Source organism: Lemur catta, chromosome 1 (genome assembly GCF_020740605.2).
Source record: "Lemur catta isolate mLemCat1 chromosome 1, mLemCat1.pri, whole genome shotgun sequence".
Classification (NCBI taxonomy): domain Eukaryota; kingdom Metazoa; phylum Chordata; class Mammalia; order Primates; family Lemuridae; genus Lemur; species Lemur catta.
In genome coordinates this window covers 241,374,699-241,394,000 of record NC_059128.1, presented here as the reverse complement: position 1 = coordinate 241,394,000, position 19,302 = coordinate 241,374,699, and the positions used below count along the sequence as shown (strand labels likewise).

The 19,302-nt window shown below is 42.5% G+C and overlaps 1 protein-coding gene across 1 annotated transcript in view; it reads left to right on the top strand.

Moving 5' to 3' along the window:
• The first annotated feature begins 4,623 nt into the window (after window positions 1-4,623).
• LOC123630601 (transmembrane protein 45A-like) overlaps window positions 4,624-19,302 on the top strand; it is a 75,449-nt gene continuing 60,770 nt past the window's right edge. Inside the window, exon 1 of the mRNA XM_045540398.1 lies at window positions 4,624-4,972. The gene's annotated coding sequence lies outside the window, so the exon portion shown is untranslated. The remainder of the gene's footprint in view (window positions 4,973-19,302) is intronic.

Here is a 19,302-nt window from a genome sequence, read left to right as displayed (position 1 = left end):
AACAACCCTGGCTAGTGAGTTGAGATGGAACACCTTTGAGGACCAAAGTAGTGTCATTGACGACATCATTTAAAGTAAGGTATAAATCTTGCACCATCTTTTCTAATTAGATGACTCTCATTGTAGGAAAAACTGCCAGATGGATGAACATAAGTAATAAGTTACCCTCTGGGAAGCGTTTCCAAGTAACCAAGGGTAGTCTCATTTTTTAAAGAGATCTCCTCAGTTGTCTGAGAGTTACATGATCCACTAGTAGCGTTCACTCGAACACTAGCCAGTCTCTTATGACCACTTCTAAGATGTAACTCACTATGTTTTTGGGATGGTGGCAAGTTAATGCCTGTCTTCCATTCAAGAAGTACAATCTTGGGGATGCACATGGTTCTCCGAGAAAGACCAGGGTCATTGACAATTGTTGGGGGCGGCTCTTAGTGGAACCTATATCAGCGGGGAGTGGGGAAGGGATACAAATGACAGTACTTCCAATGTGGACTCCTGGCTGGTTGGTAAGTCTGAGGGTTCCCAGTTAAAGTTAGAATAATTCAAGTTGTCCTTGTTTTTGGAAATACTGTCTGAAGGTAGCCAGTCCAATCTCTCCTGTTTGTCCATGCCACTAGCTGAGTGGCGTATGTTCACCCCACAAAGTGACTGAGAGTGGGAGTGAGAAACACATTCACAGGCGTCAACAGGTATTTTGAGTGGGAAGCATCAGAGCTGGGGCTGTCCTTTGATGTTTCCAACAGACTTCTTGGTAAGGTTAAGGAGAATGGCTACCAAACTGTGGATAGAGCTATCTGACAGGGGATGGCAGAACTACAGTCAGCTAAATTCAAGGTGCTTGCAACAGTTTGGGAGAGAGGCATCAAGATGTTTTCCTTGGTCAGACAGGCTCCAAGGGCAGTTCTGAAAGTCAAAGGATCATTAATGTCCCTCTCTCCTCCACATATCCCAGGGTCTAAGGTGTTCCCTCCTCAGGTGCCAGTGTTTTTGCTTTCCTTTTACTTCTACAGAATCAGTGTGTCCATTTCAAAAGCTACAACCTCACCTTTCTTCCAATCATCCCCTATTCCCTATCCCACCAAGCCCTTTTGTCCAGAGGGCCAAATGCCAGAGGGACAGCACATTTTAATAAAGTTTACAGAGATCCCTTATGTCCCCTTCCTTGAGCCAGTACTGTGGGAGGACTCGGTGAGTAGGGTACTCAACGATTAAGTGTTCATTACCCTTATGATCTAGGACCATGTCAATCCAACAAGAGATTGCAGGTGGTCAGGCTGCCACCTGGAAAGTGTACCAACACCGCTGGCCTAATACTGTGTCATTAAGAAAAAGAGTGAAACATCATGCCCAAGAATGGTCAGGGCAGAGTCCCAAATTTTCAAAAAACTTTGGTATAATCCTCCACCCCTTTCATCCAGAACATACCCAGGAAGTAGCTGAGAAGAAATGATCCCTTTCTGGGGAGAGCTGCATTTAGTGACCAAACTCCCTCAATAAGTTGTGTGGACCCAAAGGAGGTGAGGGAGATAGGGTCAGAAATTTTTTTTAATTAAACTTTTTATTCTTTAATTATAGATGCGCATGCAGTTGTAAGAAATAATACAGAGAAATCTTGTGCACTCATTACCCAGTTTCCTTCAATGGTAACATTCTGCTGAATTATAGTACAATATTCCAACAGTATTCCACAGATACAGTCAAGCTACAAAACATTTTCATTGCCACAAGATTCCTCAAGTTGCCCTTTGCCAGCCACATCCACTCTCCTTCCACCCCATCCTCTCCTTAACCCCTGGCAACCACTAATCTGTTCTCCATTTGTATAATTTTGTCATTTCAGGGATATTACATAAACAGAATCACAAAGTACATATGGAAAACATCCAGTCTTTCACATGAAACAATGTTAGGTGTAGGTTTTTTGTAGGTGTTCTTTATCAAAGTGTGGAAATTCCCCTATATTCCTATTTTTATCAGCATTTTTATGGCACTAAATTTTGTCAAGTGTTTGTTCTACATCAGTTGATATGTTGATGTGATTTTTCTTCATTAGAGTGTTTTTATCGTGGATTACATTGATTGATTTTTGAATATTGAACAAGCCTTGAATCCCTGGGAAAAAAACCCACTTGGTCATGGTATGTAATTATTTTTATACATTGCTGAATTCTGTCTGCTAATACTTTGTTAAGGATTTTTGCACCTTCACCTTGTTATAGCCTGGAAGTTGTGGAAGTCTAGGATTCCCACTTGGTCTTTATGGTGTGAGGGTGAATGTGAGTGGGGCCAGTTCGGCTGAAGTAGAGCCATTACTGTCTAGAATTTTTTTTTTAATCTTTCTAGGCTGCCCCTTTCTTTACCCTTGACTAGAAAGAACAGGCTGTGTTGAGACTTCCTTTTTTTTTTTTTTTTTGTCTGTGCCTATTAGCATTTTTTGGTTATTGGCTTCTTTAGCTCCAAGACTGGGACAATAAAACAAAGAAAACCTAGGGAACTCAGCATCGTGTTATTCCTTGAGTTCCTAGATTTCTCGCTGGTCTGCTTTCTTCTCTCAGCTTTTCAGAGTCTTTTTATGTTAGTTAATATATAAAGCCCAGGATTTTTAGTTGTGCCTAGCAGGAGAAATGGAAAACTTTTGTCTACTCCATCTTCCTGCAAGCAGAAGGAATCTCTTATTTTGGTAGATTTTCCAATAGTCAATAATACCAGATGCCTGTTGATAGTAATATGTGTGTAAGGTTGCTCAATATCTTGACTATCAGTCCACTGTTAAATAGCTTCTGTGATTAAGAGTGCACCACTGTGATATTACAAATCAATCAGAAAACTGGAGACATTAATACAGATTACTTTTCAAGAGCCACATTCAAAGGATGCTCCTTTTTGGGTTACCTTGACTACGAGAGGGATCAGAGTTTTGTAATTCCATTCATGTAGTCCTACTTTACTTAGTAATCAGGCCCTTGAATTTTTCCAGGGGTTTGTGGAGTTATGAGAACATTGCAGTTAGGTCCATCAAAACTGAGTTGTCTGAATACTCAAATGTGGCAGAGAGACTCTAACATGGCTCCCGGTGATCTCCACCTCCTGGCTTTTAGGAAATGTGGGTGGCCACTGGGAGTGTGAGAGCAGACTCTAGTCTAGGAGCTAAGGGCAGCCTCTAGCTGACCTCTAGAAAGAAACTGAGGGCTCAGTCCTATAGCTGCAAAGAAATGAATTCTGCCAATGACCTGAGAAAGTGTGGATGCAGATTCTTCTCCAGTAGAGACTGCAGATGAGAACACAGCCTGGCTGATACCTTGTGAGACCCTGAGCAGAGGATCCAGTTAAGCCAAACCTGGACTTCTGACCTTCAGAAAGTGTGCGATAATATTATGTGTGTTGATTCAGTCACTAAGTTTGTGGCAATTTGTTGCACAGCAATAGATAATGAATGCACCAACAAACATCATCTTTGTAGGGAAAGCTTTGGACATCAGAAGGTAAAGGCACTCACAATAAATTCTGACCCTCACACTGGTGGCAAATGGCAGGTGAGATTATGTGCCCATGATGGAGTACTATGCACATATGTTTGGAGACATCTGTGGCATGCTGGAATACGCTCTGGGTCTTGATGTCCTCATCTGAAAATGGAGATAATTCTAACATCTACTTTATAAAGTGGTTGTAAGAATTAAATATGATAGTGCAGGTAACAGCTGTTTAGTACAGGGCCTGGCACCTTCCATGGTGTGCAGCCCCGTGAGTGTGGCTCTTGCCACTTTAATAAATTTCAGTGAGGCCATGTTTCTTAAAACACACACAAATTATGATGCCAATTGATTTGCAGATCTCTTCTCCCCTCCTCCCCCTCCAACCAACTAATCAGCCAACCACTTACCCTTCAACCATTTTTTCTAGGATCAAAGCATTATTTAGTATAGTCCTTTCTCAATTCTCACAGAACAAAGCAATATTTCTTTTCCTATAACCACCATCACTCAACAAAAAACGCAAACCAACTACATCTGCTAAACCATTCCTGTACCCACCCCTGGGCTTCTTCGCAGAAACCACATTTTTGGCTAATAAGGACTTCAATGAGGGTTCATTAAAGTTTTCCCTCCAACAAAAGCATACTGTCCCCAAGGAGCAAGCACTTGAACCTTATTATTACATTTACTCCCAGGAGAAAGTGGGGAGAGATAAGCTCCAGGGCGCGGCCTGAACGCCCTCTGGGGGCGTGGGCAGCCGGAGCCCCAGCCGCTCCCACTCGGAACTGCAGGGGGCTTAAGCGAACGCCCGGCGCGCCTTAATTTCAGCCCCCAAACGGATAGGAATGATCCTATTAAAACGAACCAGCCTAACCTGCCTAAAAGGAGGGGAATAATAGGGGCTCGGGCAGGGGCAACCCTCCTCTCCGCCCCGTCCCCTCCCGGGCCGATCGCCGCCGCCGCCGCCGCCGAGTGCCACATCAGCGACGGCGCCACTTCCATGTTCCTTTCGGGGATGCAGCGAGCTGGCCCGGCGGGTGGGGGCGGGCTCGAAGTCCGCGGGAGTGGCGGGCCGCCTGGCCAATCGGTGGCAAGCGAGACGCCGCGGCCACCAATGAGCTGGGGCGTCTGCCAGCCGCGGCAGGCAAGGCTCGTGCCTCGCGGGGGGAACCAGATGAAGCACATCTGGACAGCTGTGCTGAGGAACTGTGCGGCCCCTTCGCGGGCCCGACGTCCGCTGCGCACGTCCCCCACGTCCCCTCCTGCTAGCCATTTATTTATTCACTTTCCCAAAGAAGCAACCAGGGACCCAAGTTTAAAACTTTTTTTCCCTCTAATGAGAGACGGGGCCAGATCCCATCCAACACACAGTTTAACTTTCATGGGGCTCTGGGATCAAAAGAACAGACAGAGCAGCAACAAAAGCCCAGCCGCTGTTTGATTTTAAACTGGCAAAGTGGGAAAAAATAAAGTGTTGAGTAAACAGATCACGTTGGGTAAGTTTTGGATACGTGCTGGATATCTCTCTTGCTGTGATCTCTATCCTGTGTCTTTTTGCTGTTCTCATCAGCCTTCTTTTCATCAAGGGGAGGAAAATATCACTTGCTGCCACAAACTGGACCCTCGGCTTTCTTCTCTTGTGCTTTGCTGACATCTTAATTTCATTTAATTTTTTGGTTTGCTATTAAAAAATTTTTTTGGCATGCTATTATAAAATTTCCTGGGAACAGAAATTTACTTGGTATCCTGTTGTAAGCCTCTCCTAACTCCAAAGTTGACTTCACCGATAAATTTATTTTTCTATTTTCTTTTTGTGAAAACACTGTGTACATTTGTAAAGCGAAAATCTTTACCCATCCCCCGTTCCCTGACTATTTTGACGGAAGATTGAGGAAATTATCTGGCTTATTTAGAATTAACACAACTTTTACTTCTGTTACTAGTATGTTTAGTATGAATTATTAAAAACCTGAATGATGCAGGTAATTGCTGGAATTTTCACTTAAACTTGGATGTAGTCGTAATCTAAATATATGTCTTTTCTATATTCCCTTATCCATAGTGGGAGACCCAAATTCCTTTATGATTGTTTAAAAAAACCCACGTTAAACATATGACAGACAACACTGTGTATCTATAACCTTACAATTGTGTATTAAATCCATAATTCTTTTTTTTTACACCCTCCTGTCTCTCCTCCCTAAATCCGTAATTCTATCAAAATAATATTGAGTGATTGTTATATGTACATGCTCACAGATTGTTCTGGTGTATATTTCAGGATTTAGAAATAGAAGGATGAAAAATATTGAGCTAAGTGAGTAGCCCTGAGGCCCATTTCATCTGGAACACCTATAATTCCCTCTGTTTAAGCAATGTTTTGGATTTGAGACTTTCGTCATATGTTATTTACTGTCATGGGAAATCTGGCCAGAATTCTTCTCTAATTTCTGGTTCAGAAAGCAGAGTTGGGAATTGGGTGCGATAATTTTAAGTTGCAGAGTGTGTTTTTGATTCGGAGAGGTCATGCACACAAGTGGGTGGAATAGCTGAAGTGGTTTTCAGGGATGCAGGGTTAAAAGGAACGATGTTGCAGAGTAGCAATATAAAGAGCCAACTGGATGGCTCAGTTCACATCCCCACGGTGTGACCTTGGGCAAGTTACTCAACCTGTCTGTGCCTCAGTTTCCTTTTCTGTAACGTGGAGAGTTTCCTCCTCTGTAACTCAGTTTCCTCCTCTGTAATGTGCTAATAATAATAGAACCTACTGTAGGGCTGTCTTGAGGACTAAAGTGAGTTAACACATGTGAAACACTTAAAATAGTTTTGGCACACAATAAGTCTTTGCTATTGTACTCACTCTTCATCTCCCTCCTTCCCAGCTTGCCCTACAGAACCTCCGCTTCCCCAGCTTCCATTCTGGCCTCTGTTTTAGCAACTGGTATTTACTGAGTGCTGACCGCTTGCTAGCCAGGTGCTGTGTGAGGACATAAAGGAAGAGAGTCTTGAATGGGGAGTGTGGTAGAATTGATCAAATGTCTTAGAAATATCTAGAAGGTTCTTGGAGTGCAGGGGATGAGAAAAGACCATCTGATTAGAGCATGGCTTCATGGAAGGGTTGACATTTCTGCGAAAGGATTTTACCAAACAGTTTTGGTTTGGGGATGGGAGGGAAGGATGGGATTGTAGAACGGCAGCAGCATTTTAGGAAGAAGGGGAAGCAGAGGCAAAGGCACTGTGGCTGGAAAGTGTGGCGCTACCCTAGGGACTCTGGGCCACTGGGGAGTTAGTGGGAGGCAAGGTTGGAAGGGTGGAGAAGTAGGAGGGGATTGCATGAGTCACCTGATGGGGAAGGAGAGCCTTGGGAAGTGGATCCGGTGGGGGGACGGCGAGCTGAACTGGCAGCAGTTACACAGTGTAGGTGTTTCTGGAATGATCCATCTCTGGAGTCCAGTCTCCCCTCTTGCCCACCATACCCTCACCATCTGCTCCACCTCTTGTGTAACCTCCATTCAGGGCCTGCAGATTGGGCAGACAGGGCTGGGCAGTGGCTGGGCCCTGTGTTTTGGACTCAGTTCTCTGGTGGTTGTCTTGGACCTCTGTTTAAGTGGTCTGGTGCTCTGGGCTGTTACACAGGTGACTTTTGGTTAACAGGCCATGCCCTAAAGTCTTTGACATGGATATTATTGTTACCCCCAAACTCCACCCCACACACTGTGTGCAGAGTAGCTCTTTCTCATCCTGCTGATAGCATCGGCTATTCCCATTTTAATACATATAACTTTATAATTTACAATTATTGAAGTAGTTAAGACTGGTAATATGCACCTAAGTGGAGGGTCAATTTGGAGTTCTCTTGCTTTCTCTTCCTTGAGGGTATTATTCTGTGGCAGGGAGCTATGCCCCGACACTGCTGTTGACCACCTGTGTGACCTCAGGCAAGACATTAAGCCCATATGGCCCTCTGTGCCATCGTCTGTGAAATGATCTCTAAAGTCTTTTTTCCCTTGGATGATCATCCATTTTCTCCCCTCATCCCTGGAACAATCTGTTACTCACAGATAGCTGTTTCCTACATCTTTGACTAATTTTTTCTGAACACGTAACATAAGGCAGACATTATTCTGAGTGCTTTACATGTTTTAGTGCATGCCATCCTCAGCAAGCATGTGAGAGTTGGTACCTATTTGTGTCCTGTTTTTATATTAATATTTGAGGAGACAGAGGCACAGGCAGGTTACAAAGCTTGCCCAAGATTCCATAGTGAACAAATGGCAGGTGCAGACCCAGACGGTTTAATTCCAGAGCCCAACCCTTAACCACCAACCTTAACCACCTCTTTAGAGGTAATAAATCTAAGACTGCTCTTCTTGTTTGTGGTGGTGGTAATCAGCCTAGCTCACAGCAACCTCAAACTCCTGGGTTCAAGCGATTCTCCTGCCTCAGCCTCCTGAGTAACTGGGACTACAGGTGCCTGCTACCATGCCTGGCTAATTTTTTCTATTTTTAGAAGAGACGGGTCTTGCTCTTGCTCAGGCTGATCTTGAATGCCTGACCTCAAGCAATCCTCCCACCTCAGCCTCCCAGACTGCTAGGATTACAGGCCTGAGCCACTGTGCCTGGCCCAGAATATCAACATAAATCTTGTCTATGGGGTGTGGTCCATGTGGACACAGGAACCATTTACTTATTTGATGGATCTCATTGCAGGCAAGCACTCTGTCTTTTCAATTTGTTTGAACAAAACCCACCTGGTCTTCTAGTAGACATTCAATAAATGTCAGTTGATGACTGTCTCTTGGAAAAAGGAAATTGTGACCACAGTATTTTTATTTTTTAAAAATAGAGAAACTATGAAATGTCCCAAGACTTGTGGAGAAAAGGGGAAGATGCCAGGTAAACAATCTACTCCTGCTTCTTGGGCATTCTGGTTTCTCATCTTATTTCTGGAGATGCTGTGGTTTGGGGATAAGGACTTTGCATGGTGAAGGTTGATGTAGGGCTATTTTAGGTGTACAGTTAATAATTACACCCAGTCTGGATTTGACATTTTTTTGGAAATTCATTCCTTAAATTTTTTAAGTATTGAATCAACTTTAAAATATTATTTGAGTCTGGGCACAGGGGCTCACGCCTGTAATACTAATACTTTGGGAGGCTAAGGAAGGAGGATCACTTGAGACCGGGAGTTGGAAACCAGCCTGAGCAACATAGTCCTAGACCCCGTCTCTACAAAAAAAAAAGAAAAAAAAAATTAGCCAGGTGTGGTGGTGCACACCTGTAGTTCCACCTACTTGGGAGGCTGAGGCAGGAGGATTGCTTGAGCCCAGGAGTTTGAGGCTACAGTGAGCTATGATGAAACCACTGCATTCTAGCCTGGGCAGTAGATCCCGTCTTGAAAAAAATATATTACTTGAAAAATATTTTAATTTGCTCTTTATTTCATTACCTTAATGTAGTCACTGTTTTCAATGTAGCATAGTGACTAAGCACACAGGCTTTGGAGTCAGACCATGAGAGTTTGAATCCCAGATCTGACTCTTACCAGTGTGACTTTGAGCAAGTTACTCTTTCTAGGAGACTTTATTAGCTATAAAATAGGGACACTAATAGACATTACATGAGAATATCCATGTAAAGCATTTAGCATATTGTTTGGCTCTTAGTAAAGCCTGTTCATTCTTTTATTGTGGTAAAATAGATATAAAATTTACTGTTTTAACAATTTTTATGTATACTTTCAATGGCATTAAGTATATTTACATTGTTGTGCAAATATCACCACCATCCGTCCCCAGAACCTTTTCATCTTCCCAAGCTGAAACTCCTTACCTATTAAACAATAACTCCCCATATGGTACCCACGCTGCCTCTGGCAACCATCAGTCTACTTTCTGTCTTTATAAATTTGACTATTCTAATACCTCACATAAGTGGAATTATGTATTTGTTCTTTTATGTTTGGGCTTATTTCATTTAGCAAAATATCTTCAAGTATCATCCATGTTGTAGCATGTGTCAGAATTTCCTTCCTTTTTAAGGCTGAATAATAATCCATTGCATGTATGTACCACCTTTTGTTTATCCATTCATTTGTTGTTAGAGTGATTTAGGTTGTTTTCATCTGGGATGGCTAATTTTATGTGTCAATTTGGCTAGGCCACACCTAGTACCCAGATATTTGGCTAAACATTATTCTACATGTTTCTGTGGAAGTACTTTTTAGATGAGGTTAACATTTAAATCAGTAGACTTTGATATGCCTTTCATAATGTGGATGGGCCAACCTCCATTTGGTTGAAGGCCTCAATAAGAAAAGACCGACTTACTTCCACTGAAGAAGAGAGAATTCTGCTTCCACCCTGCCTTTGGACTTGAGACTACACCAAGTCTTCCGTGGGCCTCCAGCCTGCCAACGTACCCTGTAGATTTAATCTCTCTCTCTCTCTCTCTCTATGCATATCCTATTGGTCCTGTTTCTCTGGGGAACTCTGACCACTGACAAATACAACACCTTTTAGCTATTGCTGAGTAATGCTGCTATGAACACTGGTGTACAAATATCTGTTCAAATCCATGCTTTCAATTCTTTTGAGTATATACCCAGCAGTGGAATTACTGGATCATATGGAATTGCTGGATCATATGGTAATTTTTTGAGGAACCGCCCTACTGTTTTCCACAGCAGCTACGCTGTTTTATTGTACATTCCCACCAGCAATTCACAAAGGTCCCGATTTTTCCACATCCTCACCAACACTTGTAATTTTCTACTTTTTGTTTTTAATTTTTAATAATAGACATCCTAATGGGTGTGAAGTGGTATTTTATTATGGTTTTAATTTGTGTTTTCCTAATGATTGGTGATGTTGAGCATCATTTCATGTGCTTATTGACTATTTGTAAATCTTTTGCCCATTTTAAAATTAGATTTTTTTTGTTGTTGTATTGTAGGAGTTCTTCAAATATTCTGGGTATTAATTCCTTAGTAGGTAAATGATTTGCAAATATTTTCTTCCATTTTTGGGGTTACTTTTTCGCTTAGTTTGTAGTGTCTTTTGATGCATAAAAGTTTTAAATTTTGTTGTAGGCTAACTTATTTAGTTTTCTTTTGTTGCTCATACTTTTGGTGTCGAATCCAATGTTCTGAAGCTTTTCTCATATGTTTTCTGCTGAAAATTTTATAGTTTTAGCTCATTTGTCTTTGATTTATTTTGAGTTAATTTTTGTAAATGGCATAAGGCAAGGATCCAACTCTATTCTTTTGCATATGGATATTTAAACAATTGATTAGTAATTTTTATCTACCATTATAATGTTCATCTTTACATAGACACCACTGGCATAGATATAGTCATAGTATAAAAATGTTGATTAATTCTTGACATGTTTCTTTTTTTTATTTCAAAATATTATGGGGGTATAAATTTCGATCACATGGATTGCTTTTGTACACTTTGAGTCAATGAGTCAAAGTTCTAAGTGTGTCCATCACCCAGACCGTGTGCATTGTGACTATTGTATGTGAATTTACTCAGCCCTGACATTTTCCTAATTGTATCTAAAATACTGATTTTTTCCCATAGAATACTCAAAATTTCTGCTCTTTATAGCTTTTAATATTTCCTGTGGTGAAAGGCATTGGCTGCTAATAACTATCTTTTTTTTTTTTGAAGGCATCTTTACGTTTTGGGGATATTTAGAATAAAAATATGTTGAAAAAATTGAAATGGAGTCAAAAGTAATGGTTTCCCCTTTATTCACTTGCTTTCTTCCCATTCTACTGTTCTCCTTGGAAGGTTACCTTTGTAAATAGTATATTCTGGATCCTTCCAGATCTTCTCCAAGAGTCCATTCACAAATATAGATTTAATTATAAATATAAATATAAAATATAAATATAATTTAAAAATATAAATGGGACCCTATTATAAACATTGTTCTGCTTTTGCTTTTTAAACATCCCTGATGCCTCCAAAAGATAGCCACTGTCCTTTAGAATTCCATAGTTTCATCCCATGGAACTTCATCTCTATGCAGTGGAATAATTTGTGGAGTATTAAAAAAAAAAATACCCATGCTTGTCCTGCCCCCGGAGATTCTCTTTCAGAGGGTGTGGAATGAGGCCAGGGCATCTGATGGTTGGCCTGGGTTGAGAACCACTGGTCCAGTGGGAGGAGTTTCCCAGCCAAAGGTCAGAATCCTCAGGTAGGCTGGTGCCCTTCCTTCCCAACGCTTAGAACTAGCCTCAGGCAGTCCTAGTTGGACGAAAGCTCTACCTAAGGTCCTAATTAAAAAGCAAATAAATTGGATGGTAACTCCTTCTTGGGATGTTTATAGAGATTAGCTTTTTATCCTGCTGTCTCATTCCCACGAAAACTTATTTCTCTAAGTTAAAAGGTGGACTCTTTCTTACCAAGTTATGCAGAACGCCCATTAACTTCACCTTTTTCAGAGCCAAAGTTCCCTCAGTTCTGTAGTTGTTTTCTGGCAGTAACTTAGGTATTTAGGGTGCATCTGAATTCCCTCTTAATAACCTGAAAATATAATTCGTCCTTTTCCTGACTTGAGTCAACAACTAGGGTTGTCAAATAGACCTGGTTCCTTGTGTACGGAGACGGTGTCTGTCTCTGGCCCAGAGTCTACCACCAATTACATTTTCAGTAAAAACAATTACATTTAATTTATCTTAAATTTAATAGAAGAAAAAAAAAGCCAAAGTGAAATGTAAGGAATTTTTGACCTTCAGATATATTTTTCTTTAAAATGAGATATGTTGTTTAACAGTTCCTAAAAGATTCCTCTAAAATTAAAGCAACAGATTGAAATATCAAATATTGGGATTATTACCTACTCTGATTAAATTCAGAGGACATCTCTCACATCCAAATAAACCTACATTTTATCTTTCTTTTTTATTTTTTTATTTTTTTGAGACAGACTCTCACTCTGTTGCCCAGGATAGAGTGCCGTGGCATCAGCCTAGCTCACAGCAACCTCAAACTCCTGAGCTGAAGCGATCCTACTGCTTCAGCCTCCCGAATAGCTGGGACTACAGGCATGCGCCACCATGCCCGGCTAATTCGTTCTATATATATTTTTAGTTGGCCAGATAATTTGTTTCTATTGTTTAGTAGAGACGGGGTCTTGCTCTTGCTCAGGCTGGTCTCGAACTCCTGACCTCGAGCGATCCACCCGCCTCGGCCTCCCAGAGTGCTAGGATTACAGGCGTGAACCACCGCGCCCAGCCAAACCTACATTTTAAATTACTGCTCTCACTAAAAAAAGAATTAAGTTTCATTTTCACTTTGATATGTCTAGGTATGTATCTTTTGTTTGGTTTTTTTAAACATCTATTCTCTTGATATGACCTTTCAGCTTGAAGACCCAAATACTTCTTCAGTTCAGGGATTTTTTTCTCCAATTATTTAATTCTTTCTTCCTCTCTCCCTACAAGCCAGGCTTCATTCAGATTGATGAGTACGGCAAATTGTTAAAGGCAGATTAAAAAACAAAACAAAACAAAATAGAGACATGTATGGTGGTAAGGAGTACCTTAAGGACAGCTTTGGGAATCCTTATATTTAATAAATAATAAAATTTAATAATATTAAAAATGTTAGTGAGGAAAAAAATAATTATATAAAATGTTCATACCAAAATCATATCATAGCTGAACTTTGGCGATAAAGGCCAGAGGAAGACAGGGTGAAGAGGGAGAAAGAAAAGCTGTGTTGAGGGAGAATGGGGGGAAATTGGGTCAGAGTCCTTCCAGGCATCTTACCTTTGGGGTTTTTTTTTTTTTTTTTTGAGACAAGGTCTCACTCTGTTGCCCAGGCTGAAGTGTAGTGGCATGATCATAGCTCACTGTAACCTCAAACGACTGGGCTCAAGCGATCCTTCTACCTCAGACTCCCTAGTAGCTGGGACTACAGGCACATGCCACTATGCCCAGATAATTTTTCTATTTTTTTATAGAGAGGGGGTCTCACTCTGTTGCCCAGTCTAGTCTCAAACTCCTGGCCTTGAGCGACCCTCCCACCTTGGCCTCCCAAAGTGCTGGGATTATAGGAGAGAGCTACGCACCTGGTCCGAGGCATCCTCCTTTTAAGCATGGACTAAGGAGAACTGGCCCCCAGCTTCTCCATCCCTGGTGTTGCTCTTCCTCCTCCTGTGCTGGCCTCAGTTCGTGTGCATTCCAGGCATAAAGATGCACTGCCGAAGAGCAGGGTGACCTTGTTTTCTCCTTACTGCTCGTATGCCTTCTCGGGCTGGTTGTTTCCAGTGGGGGAGCAGACAAATGAATCAATACCTCATCCACCTGGGGCAGGTTTGAGAACCTCTCTATGGACATTGAGCTTCATTTTCCTCATCAAGAAAATTGGACCTTTCCCTTCCTACTTGTAAGTATCAGTGCAGGAGGATTAATGAAGTAATGTCTGTGATGGGGCTTTGTCAAATGTAATGTACCTCGCAGAGGTTAGCGATTATGTGACTACAATCATGCCATGAAGTTTTTTCTTCACAGAAAGATGCATGAACAACTAATGGCTAAGTGAGTGCCTGTTATCAGGTGTCAGCCTCTTCTCAGGGTTCTTCTCATTTTACCCTCATGGACACCTTATGGTGTAGAGGCTATTATTATTCCCATTTTATTGATGAGGTAACTGAGGCCCAGAGAGGTTAAGTACCTCATCCAGGGTCACACAGTGCTGAAATCAGGATTTATACATGGGGTAGCTTTACAGCAGCGTCTGAACTCTTAACATTTATGCTATCTGTAACGTTCTCCTCAGGAATGAAACAGGTGTTGCTGGCTGCCGCTTTACAGAGAGTTGGTATGTACACAGATCCAATGCAGGCCAGCAGAGGCAGAGGTGTCACTGGGTGCCCCAGCCTTCTTATTCTGACCTCACAGCTTCTCTTACTGTCCTTTGTGATCCTGGGAGAGTGAAACACTATGTCTCCTCTGTGCCTGATCCACCTCATTGAAGCAACCATCACCCCTTGCCTGAATTACTGCAGTGGTGTCTAGAGTTATCTGTAGTAAAGGACCAGGCCTTTCTTTCCCCCAGTCCATTGCAGCCTTATATTTTTGTAAAAAAATAAAAATAAAAATCCTGGTTGGATGTTGCCATGATGTTAAATTGCTTCAAAATGTGTAAAAGCTTCTAAGCTTTTCCTCTCCATTTCTGTCCTTGTAGATGATAACAGTTTGCAGAGGGACATTGGTCCACAGATCAGAGTTTAGGTGGCGCTGCCCCAGGACCTCCTTTCGCACTTGCCCCCGATAAATCATGCACCACAAGGCAGCCAGAGCAATTTTTGAAAAATACAAATAAAAGTCACATCACTCCCCTGCTTAAACCCTCCAATGGCTTCTCATTGCATTTAAAATAAATTCCGGATATTTGCCAACAGCCGAAAAGGCCGTAGGCCATCTGGCCCTGCCTACATTCACCCACTTCCGTCTCCTCCCTTGCTGGCGGCTTTCCTTGGTGACAGTGAAGTGCAATCAGCAATGAAATCACGTGACGATTTGGGATGTGAGATATGCCTTGTTTTATCCTTTCGTCTACTAGATCGAGCATGGATAAGTGTCTTTATCACTTTCTCTCTTGCAGTGAGAGCCTTTCCACTAGTGCAAGAATGAGCAAGATGACCAAAACCAAGTCCCACAAGAGCTCTGTGGGCAACTCTGTGCAGTGAAGCCTGTTGCCCCTCTGACGAGCTCAGCCTGAAGGTGCCTGTATTCTGCCCACGTCTCATACCTGCTTTTTAGGCTGTTTGCTTCCTTCCCCAGAAAATGTGTCTGTTGTGAGCCTAGATGGTTGAGGGGTGATTCCAAATGCTCCTGAGATTGGGGGATTAAAGGTTGGCAGCGTGTTGTCACCATCGCTGAGGATTTGTTGGTACGGAGCGTGGCTACGATTGCTGGGTTAATTATTTAATGAACTGAGGGGGAAACATACATCCTGGCAAAACAATTTCCTGGCAGGTTTGGCTTTGGCCTTTGGTGACTGCTGCCCAGAGAGCCTCTTGTACGGAGGCAGTGGGGATTCTCTCCCCGTCTCACCCTCGTGCACTGCTGCGGCCATGAATGAGAAGGAAGTAGCCATATCAATATCCTTCATTCAGCGAGGGAGAGCCGTGGTTTCTGGGAAGCTGATCTCTCAGTACTCTCCTTGTCCTTAACTTACCCCTCTCCTTGACTTTTTAATCTATTGCCTATTTCAATGATTTTTGGACTTTCCGAAGAGGATTTTATTGTCTTTTGTTAACTGTCATGGCAATGGCAGCAGTAAATAACAAGAAATTTATATTTAATAGATCTGGGGGCCGGGGTACTGTGGCTTACACCTGTAATCCCAGCAATTTGGGAGGCTGAGGTGGGATGATCACTTGAGGCAAAGAGTTTCAGACCAGCCTGGGCAACATGGCAAGACCTAGTCTGTACAAGAAATAAAAAAATTAGCCAAGTGTGGTGGTGTGTGTCCCTAGTCCCAGCTACTAGGGAAGCTGAGGCAGGAGGATTGCCCAGGAGTTCAAGGCTGCAGTGAGCTATGATCAAGTTGCTGTACTCCAGGTTGGGTGACGGAGCAAGACAAAACCCTGCCTCTTAAAAAAAAAAAAGATAGATCTGGGAATGTGATGTAGTAACATGCATTTTTGTCAAGCATCCTAGGTAATTCCAAGGTGAGTGGTTCAAGGACCTTACTTTGAACAACGTCGATTAAACATCAATTAAAGTGGCATCTTTTCTGTGTAATACTGATATTGGGTACAAAGTAAACTGAGTTTTAAACAAATTCTGTTTCTACCCAAGATGGTTTAACAGGACCAGATTTACCCTTTTGCCTGAAACCACCAAAAAGATAAGATAAAATATATGAGACAATGGTTTTTGAAACACTGACCATCAGTGTCTCTGATTTCTTAGAGAAAAGGAGATGCTGCAGCTTTCTGCCTGTAGAGAGTTTCCAGGCTGAGATGCTAGAAGGGGAACTTGGGTGGAATTTGGATTCCCTGAGTTGAGGAGATGTTGTGAAGAGCCTGGAGGAATCCAAGGTGGTTAGATTTCATAGTACAGAGTACCAGAAATGAGAAAGTTGCCCAGAGAAAGAGGACCCTAGATAGCTGCAGTGGGCCCCTTGAGGGTTCAGCACCCTATTGATCAGCACGTGCGTGTGAGGAAACTACTGGAGACGGGGGCTGGGCTTGTGGGGAGACGAGAGCAGAGTCCCGTGATCACGGAGGGCTGAGAATATTGCCAGTTCCTTCCAGCCAGACTGGAAAACCCACAATTCACAGGGTATTGGGTAGAACAGTCAGGAAGGTCTTGCCTCAGTAGTGGGGAATAATTAGCCCTAGACTGGGCACTGCTCCAAATGTGCCTAACAAATCATAAAAAAGCAATTCCCGAAAGTGTTAAACTGCATCTAGGTCACTTAACCTTATCCCAGAACAGAGCCGAGAAATATTTACAGGAATAAAAAAATATCCAGTGCCCAACAAGGTCTCTGGCACTCCAAAATAGTAAATCAGTTCTGTTTAAGATGGAAACACACTCTCCCTGACTGTCCTGGAGGACATTTTTATGCCAAGGCCTTCAGGGTAACATTTTATACATAACAAGCCAGAGACTGCCAAACCATGGTCTGTGTTGATGTTTATCTTGGCTTCTGAGACAGCAGCTCCTCTTTGATGTCTATTATTGTTTTTAAAAATATTTTTCCTGTGTTTGATACCCCCAACCTCCCCACTGGATTGTGGCAAGGTGAATTCAGCTAAGATATTGGCCAAGTACATCATGTCTCCTAAGGGACTGGAGCTAGGAGTAGGGGGTGACAGGGGTGGGTGGGTAAGGTGGGACTAATTTTCTGAGGCCAATGGATGACTCAGATTCAAAGGCATTAGAGAGTAGTAAGGGCCAAACCAGGTAGGCTGAGATCTCTGACCGGTCTAAGGGGGCTGGCTAAGCCAAGGCCCAGAACCAGAAGCCTTCGAAACCCAACAAGAACGTAAGGGAGTGAGGTGAATGAAGTCTGTCAGTGCTGTAGGTAAGGCTGAAGAGTCAGGGCTTGTCCATACCAGAAGTTGGAGGCCAGGTCAGAGAGGGGTATGCCGGAATCATGCGTGGGCTTATTGCTCTGGAGGTCCATAACTGAGCTCCACACTTTGAATCTGGGCTGTGTATTCTCTCTCTGAGATTTGAATAGTTTTAAATGTGGTTGCCAGGGCTGTTTCTCTGATCCAGCCCCCACCCCCACCACCCAAATCCAGCCTGACACGCTGTCTTCTGGGTGTTTCTATTAATAGCTAGACACTTGGCTGCCAGAACTAACACGTTTTCTTCTTAGCACCTTGGAATTCCTTCTCCACTCTGCTGGACCAGAAATGTGGCTTTTCTTCATACAACTTATAAATCTCTTGGCTTCTGGAAAACAGTCAGTTTCTTGAAATATTGTAGCCCAGATTAACTTGTAGGAAAGCTTCTACTTAAAGATGTTGATGACATCACTGCCATTATTTGACAGAAATTTTACTTCTTTGGGAGATGGGATGGGGATCAGTCTTTGGGAAAATTGGAAGTCAGTTTGCCTTTTAAAGGAGGAGGTCTTCAAATCACTTTTTCACCTAGAAACAAGGTTTTGGATCAGTGGTCTTGGGACACTTTACTTCCATTCCCACTGGTGACTATATTGTGGACTGAGTAACTACAACTGGGATACAGGGATGCAGGGATGTAGGATGGATGTTAGTCAGCATTCTTGTGGTCACCAAGGTGGTCTTCACGGCCAGAACAATTCACTTACAGTATTAATAATCAAAACAACAACACTAGATAGTAGATGGAATAAGTTTATCACTTTAGTTTCCTTCAAATTAGCATGGGTTAGAAGGTTCTGTTCCTCTCTGTGTTTTCCAACAAGAGAGAGATATACAGGAGGCATTGAGAGAGCATCGGACGGGGCTTCGAGATGGTTGACTAGAGGTGCCCAGCACTCACCTCCTCTGCAGAGAAGGACCCAAACAGTGGTGAGTAGATAATCACAGCCTGAATAGAGTGTCCAAGAGACACCACTGGAATTCAGCAGGGCAGTGACAGGAAGCCTCTGAGGCATGGAAGGAGAGAGAAGACACTCGCTTGTCTGATGTCATTAATTGCAGGGTACTAAGGGCCAGGTTTCTGTAAGTTGGGTGGAGGTGGAGGCCACTGGCAGTGAGTACAACGCCCAGGGGGAAGCATGTGAGTGGGAGGAAGAAAAGAGATTTCTTTGGAGCTGTTGCAAGGTTGATACTGGCGAAATATACTTGTCTTCCTCTAGCGTTAAGCAGCGTCTGCTGCGATTGTTAGCTTTTCAGTACTCATGATCCTTGGGGGACTTGGGCAAAAGTAAAAGTGTGGTAAGTTTCATACTGTGTTTTCTTACTAGTTGATTTTGACATGCATAGGTGTGTGTGTGTGTATGTGTGTGTAAAACTGACTGTAAGGTGTCAAGTTTCAGCCTACTGATTTTTTTATTCTAGAATTTTTTCAGCATTACCTAAGAAACAAAGACCCAATTTTGGCTGCTTCTTTCTTATCCCTTCTGCCACAATTCGAAGGTGCTTGATCTACTGAGACCAAGGATGATGATGACTCAGAAGGAAGAATTGGACTGAAACAGCCAAAGAGTAGTTTACCCATTTCTGAAGTAACCTTTGATATGATAATGTGGAACAACATTACAAGAACTTTTGGTTCATACAGACCTAAGTTCGTACAGACCTCTATTGTGTATTTGTGACATTGTGCAAGTAACTTACTGTGGGTTGTAACTGA